The 8901-nt window shown below is 37.5% G+C and overlaps 1 pseudogene; it reads left to right on the top strand.

The window, feature by feature from the left end:
- Positions 1-8022: 8022 nt before the first annotated feature.
- Positions 8023-8141, top strand: LOC112474173 (annotated as a pseudogene).
- The last annotated feature ends 760 nt before the right edge of the window (positions 8142-8901 follow it).

The following is an 8901-nucleotide window of genomic DNA, read 5'->3' as shown; positions in this document are numbered from 1 at the left end:
AGTGTAATATGAAAGACCTTTTGGGACCATCTCTCTATGAGGTGACATTTTGGCCACATAACTCTGGAATGATCTTGGGGAGGGTAGAGAGTTCTAGGAGGAGAGAAGATAATGCACAAAAACTCTAAGTTTGTGGCTTTGAGAAGCAGAAACAAGGCTAAATAATGGTGAGCTATGGAAGGGTATAGGGGTATGAGATCAAAGATTGCACAGAGAGTTTTAGGCCATAGAAAGGAATTTGGATTGCATTATAAGTGTCATGACAATTTTTTGACCATAGAGAGAACAGAAACACCCATGGCTCTGGGACATAAATGACAAAATCAATTGAAATGAGGAGGTTAAGAAGAAAGGCTAGTTGAGGGAAATTTTTTTTTAGAGGGATTTAGTTTGAGGACATTGTTAATGGTTCCGAAAATTATAAATGTGAGCTTAGGGATTTAGCTGCTTAAAGATCAGCATAGAAGCTCTGGATTTGATGAGATTGCCAAAGAGGACAGAGAAGACTGTACAAGAGAGAGAACAAGGGAAGAAGGCCAAGAATAAGGCTTTGGAGAAGTGGAAATGGTAGTGGAAAGAGAGGCCTTAAAGGAAATTTGTAAGGATAAGGAAGGAGAGTTGGTCATTTTCTCAGAACAGGGATGGGACCATTGGCAGAAGAGATAGAAAATGCTGTTAAGTTGTGATGGATTTCCGATCGAGGTTAGCTGGAACCAGACAGCGACATATAGACCTTAAGACTGTCAAGTTGAGGCTGCCTGGTGAAAGGATGGAGCATAGGTAGGGAGAACTTAAGCCAGCTGCATGTGCTGACCCAGCTAGGTGAGCCAGGCAGGTCAATGCCCAGGTCTAGTTTGATCAAGGACCAGTGCAAGGAGCTCTTGCTGACTGATTTACCTCAGTGAAGTAGGCCATAAGGTCATCTCCTGTGACTAAGGTTAAGTCGAAGGAAGTCAAGGGGTGGGCCCTTGAGGATGAAGAGTGTTTCAAACAGCCACTATGGTTCCCTATAATAATTAGTCAACAAGGAATGTATATAAAACCGTTTCTGAGGATCAGTGAGAGCTCAGCTGAGGTTAGAAAGCCTTGCTTTATGGTGGCCCATGGTTTCCTTGGTTTCCATGGTTTCCTTTCTCATGCAACTTGAGAGAGGGAGCAGACAAAACCAATTATTGTCTACAATAAGTCTAGGGCAAGAAATAGTAGCTTGATGTTAGAGGCTACTGCTTATTTTTTCCCCAGTGCCACATATTATTTTAAATTTTATAGAACAAAATGAAAAGATTTTAGGTGAAATTGAAATTTGTTATTTTTCTATATTAAAAAATTATGTACAATTTAGCCTAATTTCAGAAATCCGCCATAAGTAAAACCAAAGTTTTACATTAAGAGGCCTGCAACTCTGATTTTAAAAGAAATTTGAAAATATTGGACCACTTGCTATAGTTATCTGGACTCTTACCTAACAAGCATGTGCTTTGGAAACCAAGAATGTACAAATAAATAGTAATGGTATAACACAAATTTCAAATTTTTTGAGTGACACACTAACAATGTGAAGTTTTCCACTGACTGATATTTTAATGTCACACCCCCAACAAACCTATAATTAAAGTTATTTTGGCATTTTCATCTCAAATCCCTGCTTTTGGGGGGTAGGCGGGTTACAATTCCACTTTTAAAATGAGCTTCCAGATATAATTTGACATAAAATACAAAGTCTTATCCTAGCAACAATTTCCCCTCCACCCTTCCATCATGAAATAGAGGAATATGCGGCTTGTCAGTTTTCAAAGTTATAAAGGAATTTAAAAAAGAAAAACGAATCTTTTTTATTTTTTTTTCTATTTGTTGACCAGAGTATATGTGGGAACTAAAAGTCTTGCTATAGAACAATACACAAAAATCAGAGGTCATTATAGCACATAATAGATAGTTCTGGGAGAAGGCAGTAGTTCCACTGACTATGCTGGTCTTCTTTTAATAAGAGCATTAATTAATTTATATTTTTCTTTGAGAGAAATAATACTTGCCCTGTGATTTTTTTTCCCAGGAAAAGAGTTTGGGTCTATAGCTGCACATGTGAAACAGCATATGAATAAGTTAGAGCAGTAGCATCAAATAGAAAACAAAAGCTCAAAGCAGTTGAAAGAGAATCATCTCTCCTTTTGTACATTGTCCCTTTCTCTTAATCTTTTCAGCATGGAAATTTTATGTGGACTTCTAATGGTTTTCTTTCCCACTTATTTATTATATACAATATGTATGTATTTATGTGTGTATTTATTGTATATATATATATATATATATACACACAATGTATTATATATACATTTATTTTATATCTATAATCAGTATGTACATATACATATATACGTATACACACACACACACACACACACACACACACACACACACACACCCCATCAGGGGCGATAAGCCTCTTGAAGAACCACCTTTGGGCCTTTTACTCCCTTGAATATGATTGTGACCTAGGAGTGGGGAAGCTTTAGATACTTCTGAGGCTGGGAGTTAAATTCTTCACTAGAATTCAAAAAATAAAAGGAAAGTGCTTGGGAAAAAAAGCTTATGCTGAAGTGGGGTGTCATGGAAAGGCCATTCAGTTCTCGCAGGAAGGTCAGAGGGGCAGTGGGAGGGGTCATGGTCCGGGGATCACTTGAAGAATGCCATCCTTTAAGTAGGTTTTATGCATATCACTGGTTGGGAAACATCAATATGGTCTTTCTTGCACAAACAATTCTAGGAAATGCCTCCCAAGACATTTTATAGCCCAGAGTGGGGGTGAGGAGAGGGGTGAAAACTAAACAACCATCATTTATTCACATCAGAATAATTACTGATTCACACATAAAAATTCTTTCGGAAACTTTTGGTAGTTTTATGTGGGCGAGGGCTTCACTTTTCCTTAAGGGGGATTTTTTTTTTTAATTTTTATTTTTTTTTATCAACCTCTTTTCCTCTCTTTTCCCCAAACTTATGAAAAAACTAATTTTCTCGGAAATAACAGAGTCCAAGCCTCAGATACTTCCAAAGATTTTATAGCTCTTGCCCCAAATTTAAAAATTCTCCGGTGTCTCCATAACATATATAAGATGAAAGGAAGGAGTGATATCAGGGACTGCCACTGAGGTAAGTGTAGTGTTACTTAATGCAGTTTTTGATAAACCTTTCTAGCAAATTAGTGGTTTCCCATTCCCTTGTTGGCTGGCTATAAGATGTCGGGAGGGTTTGTTTTTTTTTTTTTCCTTCTTTAACACGAGGCTCTTAAGAATTTGTAGCTATGTATTTTTAATACTGTCAATAAACGGCTTCCTCAAGACTCAGAGGGGCTATAATGGAAGCTGTTAACAAAGTGTGAAAAGCAACGGGCTAGCAAAGGTTAATCACATGACTGCCCACTAATGACCTCTACAGCCCTCAGTTTAAACCCAACAGCACTTGTAAAGACCAATCACGTGAATAATTTCCTGTCTGAGGTAGCCTTTATGGTTAAGAATAAAAGCAGAGCTGATTGTGAATAGAAAGCCCTCGGCAGGGGAGGTGGTTATTATTTTTAAGCTGATCTAAACACCTGGGTTTCCCACTGGACCCTATTAAACTTCCTCCATTATGTCTAAATATTTCAGTCATTTCTACGGCAGTTGCGAATTAGTGCATTTCTAAGGTAGGCAAGAACTGAAGGAGTGGGCATATGGACTGATGGCAAAGAGCCCCTTCCTCAAGGTGATGACTATCAGGTAGGGAGAACCCCAGGCTTCGGGAAGGGATTTGGAGGGGTCATCTCTCCCTCTGTAGCTCCCTGACCTCACCGTGCCTTAAGGAAGACCACACGTAAAGCCATTCAGACCAAGGAAATTTTACTATTTTAAAGGCCTGTAGATGAGATTCTTTAACTTGCCCTGGTAACCCATTTCATTGTTCAACAGCCCTCACTATTAGCCAACAGTTTTCCCATGTAAAGGACTTAAGTAATTTCTGATGTGATTTAGACCCATTTTTCCTGCCCTATCTTTGGATGGCTGTATTTTGCTGATCTTTCCACATTTTATTATTGACTTGGTTAAACATTACTCCTCGCCCAATAAAATTGCTGTCTTTGAAGATTTTAGTTTCCATCTTCAGCTTATGGATCTGGACATATTTAAGTGAAGAGCTTTGATTAACGTTCTTATCAAGTAATGATGACAGACAGGTTCATGATAAGGACAGGTTTTAAAAGCAGTAATAAAGCTTCGAGATTCCTATTTGGTACCTAGAATTGGGTGGTCCTTTGGGCAGTGCGTCTGTCCATACTCAATGCTTCCTCTCTCCTTGTTTGCTTCAGCTCATATCTTATTATATTATTTGTGTAAATATCTCTTTTCTGAATTCTACTATAAGACCCCACAACGGGCCACATGTAGCAGAAGAATAAGAGTGGGATATGCAGTCAGATATAAGTTCAAATTTTCCCTCCGTTACTTCTTGTGAGAGCCTGAACAAATTACCTACCGCACTAAGGCTCAATTTTCTTTCTTTTTTCCCCCATTTTATATGAATTGAATATAAGAAATATCTCAATGGCTTCTAAGTTTTGGCAGTTATGAGTAAAGCTACAATGAATATTTAGATGTAAGTTTTTTTGTTTGTGTGTACATAAGTTTTCAACTTTTTTTGGTAAATACCAGGGAGCACAATTGCTCGATCATATGGTAAACATAGATAAGACTCAATTTTTCTAAAAGCAATACCTACTTTCCAGAGTTTCTGTAAGGAAGAAATTAAGAAATTTACACATAGTCCCTGAAATGCAGTAGACACTAAGTATATGTTAGTTCTTGTTCCTTTCTTCTTTATTAGCAACCCTAAATCCAACATGGTAAAGATCCACAGGAGGCATTCAAACTTAGCATATTGGGGGATAATTTGGTTACAAGTAGCAGACACAGAACTTGAACTAACTTAGGAAAGGAGGGGATAATTTACTATCTCACTTTTTTTTAGGAAAAGCTGTTAGGGCATCTAGGTCTCAGAGATGCCTAGAAACAGGGACTCTCTGGGGACAGGACACTCTTCATCTTTCTTCTCTGCAACTTTTCCCAAGTCCTCGGCCCTATTTGTTCAGACTAACTTCTACTTGGCTTGAAAAATGGCTTTCTGCTTCTCTCAGGCCCATATCTCCCATCTTTCCCACTACAGAGGGGGCCAGTATTCTCTGAACTCCAGCTAGAAAACCATGGAGGTAGAATTCAGATTGACCCAAATGGGTCATGTACCCTTTCCCAAACCATCAGTTGAGTTTGGGAGTTGGGAAGAGGAGCTGTGATTGCTACTTTCTATTAAAGTGATATGGTTGAAACACTGATAGGATTAGTTCTTTAAGAGGAGAGTAGAGGGGCTGTTTCTAGAGTAAGGGAGAAGCTAGAAAGCAGAACAATAAATATTCACTTCACTAGGAATCCTAAAGGACCCCTCCTCACCTATGTCTTTACTCTCTGAGAGGTGCTATGTAGATATTCATAGCTAGATCATCTGGTCAGAAGATTTAGAGGAGTATATTTTAAATTTGTTTTTTTGATTAGGCATTGATAATGATGATGATAGTGATAGTGATAATGAAAGCAACTGGATTTTTAAAAATTAATTTAATACTTAATTTTTATTAAAGTATAGTTGACATACAACATCAGTTTCAGGTGTGCAATAGTGACTTGAAACGTGTGTGTGTATATGTGTGCGTGTGTGTGTAAATATATATATTTATACACACATACATATATATTTATATACACCTTATGAAATGATCACCATGATAAGCCTAGTAACCATCTGTCACCATACAAAGTTATGATATTGTTAATGAAATTCCCTGTGATGTACATTAACATCCTGTGACTAATTTATTTTATAACCAGAAGTTCGTACTTCTTCATCACCTTCACCTTTTTCGTCCTTCCCTCCACCCTCTTCCCTCTGATGACCATCAGTTTGTTCTATCTATGAGCCTGTTTCTGTTTTATTTTGTTTGTTCGTTTTGTTTTTTAGATCCACATATAAGTAAAATCATATGGTATTTGTCTTTCTCTGACTTATTTCACTTACTCAGATTCTTTACATTTGTACAATGCTTTTAAAACCTGTCAAGTTTCAGATCATTCTAGAGCTGCCTTACCTGGTCCAGAGCCCTCATGGTATAACTGGAGCAATCGTATTTTTCTAGTAAAAATATGGGATAGATATGGTAGTTCTTTCGTTTTTCTTTGTGCTTCTCTGATCTTTTCAAATTTACTACAGTGATCATGCATTATTTTTATAATTAAATAAGCATTGCTAGAAATACACGAGACGTGTGGTCTCACGTGTGAACTCCTCAAGCCCGTTCCCTCTGCCAGGCTTTTTCTTATGCTCTCTCTGCTGCCCCAGATTTTCTTTTCTTGTAGAGGTTTTCTTCATTTTCCTTGGGTTTTAGCTGAAAAGTCATCTCTACAGAGAAGCTGTGGCTGGGGGCAGGTTTTATGGGGCTAGAGGCTTATATAATTTGGAGGCTCTCTTTGAGGAAAGCAATTAGAAATCAAAATATAAATTTGCACTCAAAAGTGAATATTTATTTAGAATAAGAAAAGGCATCACAAAAAATAGTAAATTAGAAAATGTAACTAACAAATGAGTAAAACATACCATATGTCAAATGCGATGAAATGATATGATAACTTTTTTCAATTGAGATATAAATGACATGGCTGCATATCTTTTGATTGTCCCTTCATAGGACAATGATAATGAAATATTTTCCATAGTGAAAATAAAAAGATAATTTAGTTTTCCTCTACTATAGTAATCAAACTTTTTTTTTTTATTATGGCAGTTTAGAAAAGTTTATTTTAGCTTTACAACTTTTTTATTAGTAATGTTATGCAAATGTTAAGTCATATCGTTCTTACACAGGGAAAAAGCTCCATCTTGCCCTTGCATTTCAAAGCTGGTTTCTCCCCAACTACCTGTCTACTTTTGGTGTCAGGAATTGAAGGACACAGTCATATCAGGGGACACTTCTGGCCCGCACCCTTGGATCATCCAGCTATATACATTGGTAAAAAGCCTGGAAGGAAACCTTTCCTACATTTGGATGCTCACAATAAGTTATCTACACTTTGTAACAAGTCCCATGAAACCCAAATGAAGTGTACTCCCATCTCAATTTTTCTCTAACCAAATCCTCAAAATGCCTATGGTCCTTCAGGTCCACACAACATAAGGAGGAATATGACAGGGAAACCAGAGTCGAGAGAGACAGTAGTTCTAACTGATTACAGTTTAAATATATTACATTTGCAAATTTTACAAAAAACGTAACCATATGAACCCCATATTTCCATAGCTTTAGGAAAAAGCCCATGCAAATGAGAGACTTTCAAGGTTAAACGTCATTAATTTCAAGACAAATCCACTTTTACACTTACTTCAAAAGTTTGATTCCTATGCTCCGTTATTCTCTCATAATTGACTGCTCTTTGCCCTTTTATCTCTCAGCATGTTTTAAAATTAAATATTAATCAGTATGCCTGCTTGTTTAAATATCTGTCTCTAACATTAGGATTGTATGCTCCATAAAGGGAGGTATCATATTTGCATTCATGCCACTGCATACTAAGACCTGCCCTAGTGCTAGCACATGCTCAGTACTCAGTAAGCCTTACTTGATAACAACAATAACAGAAAGAATAATGAGTACATTCCAGGGTCAACAGGATTGAATATTGACATTGACTTCCATCATTACTCCTCTTCTCCAGCTGTGCAGGGATCAGGCTCTAATTAAGTCACCTCTCTCTGGTCCACCTTCTCCATGCTGCATGTGGTTCCAATTCCACAGCTGTCTGAGGCCCGTAATTAAAATTTATCTGTCCTTTCCAATCTTTTTTTAGGGCAAACTGTTTTCTGTGGGACCACAAAACTGACCTGATAAATTATTCTGTGTTATAATAATGGTAATTTTTTATGATTTAAAAGGCATATTTCCTTGTCTATGGCTGTGCCACCCTGAACACACCCGATCCCATCTGATCTCGTAAGCTAAGCAGGGTCGGGCATGGTTAGTACTTGAATGAGAGACCGCGTAGGAAGACCAGATGCTGTAGGTGTAAAAAAATATGAAATAAATAAATAAATAAAAGGCATATTTCCATGTATGATACAAATATGCTAATAAGAAAAGGCAGTGAAAAGATAGGCATTTTCGCAAAGGTTTTCTGAAGACGTCATGTCTAGTCCCCCTACTACCACTTCAAATACATATACATGTACATAAACTTACGAAGGCAAGAATTTCAAGCTCATTTGGAAGGAGGGAAAGATTTATGAAAAAAAATTATGGAGAGAGTGGGGTCTTGCAGTTCTATCTAGAAATCACACAATGTGGGAAGCCATCAAATTTACTTAGTCTTAGCCCCCGCTTTAGTCTCCTGAGTTTGAGATGATTTGGTTTGTTCTGTTTGGTTTGGAGTTCAAGATTTTGTGACATTATATTAGGGATGCAAAATCTGAAGAAAGATGAAGTTAACTGAACTTTAAAAATTTACACCCAACACTGTCTCACTTCATTTTTATTGGCTGTACAGGACCAGCAAAATAATTGAGTTAGGAATGTTTGGTTGAACTGCATAGCCAAGGCACCAGACCTGCATATGACCACAGTGTGAAGTGAGCAGGAGAGAATGCCAGAGTCAAGGCTGTCCTAGATCCTGAGCACTTTGCTTTTTCTCTATGTAACTTGCAGCAGAATACTTTATATTCATGTATCCAATTCCAGAAGATAGTATCTACAGGCTATAATTCAGTGCCTGCTGTGAGGTAGGCACTGTCTTAGGTATGGAGGATCCTGAGATGAATGGGACAGAGTCC

This window comes from Pteropus alecto, unplaced genomic scaffold (genome assembly GCF_000325575.1).
Source record: "Pteropus alecto unplaced genomic scaffold, ASM32557v1 scaffold88, whole genome shotgun sequence".
Lineage (NCBI taxonomy): Eukaryota > Metazoa > Chordata > Mammalia > Chiroptera > Pteropodidae > Pteropus > Pteropus alecto.
The sequence above is the reverse complement of the archived record's forward strand: the minus strand, read 5'-3'. Positions and strand labels throughout refer to the sequence as shown.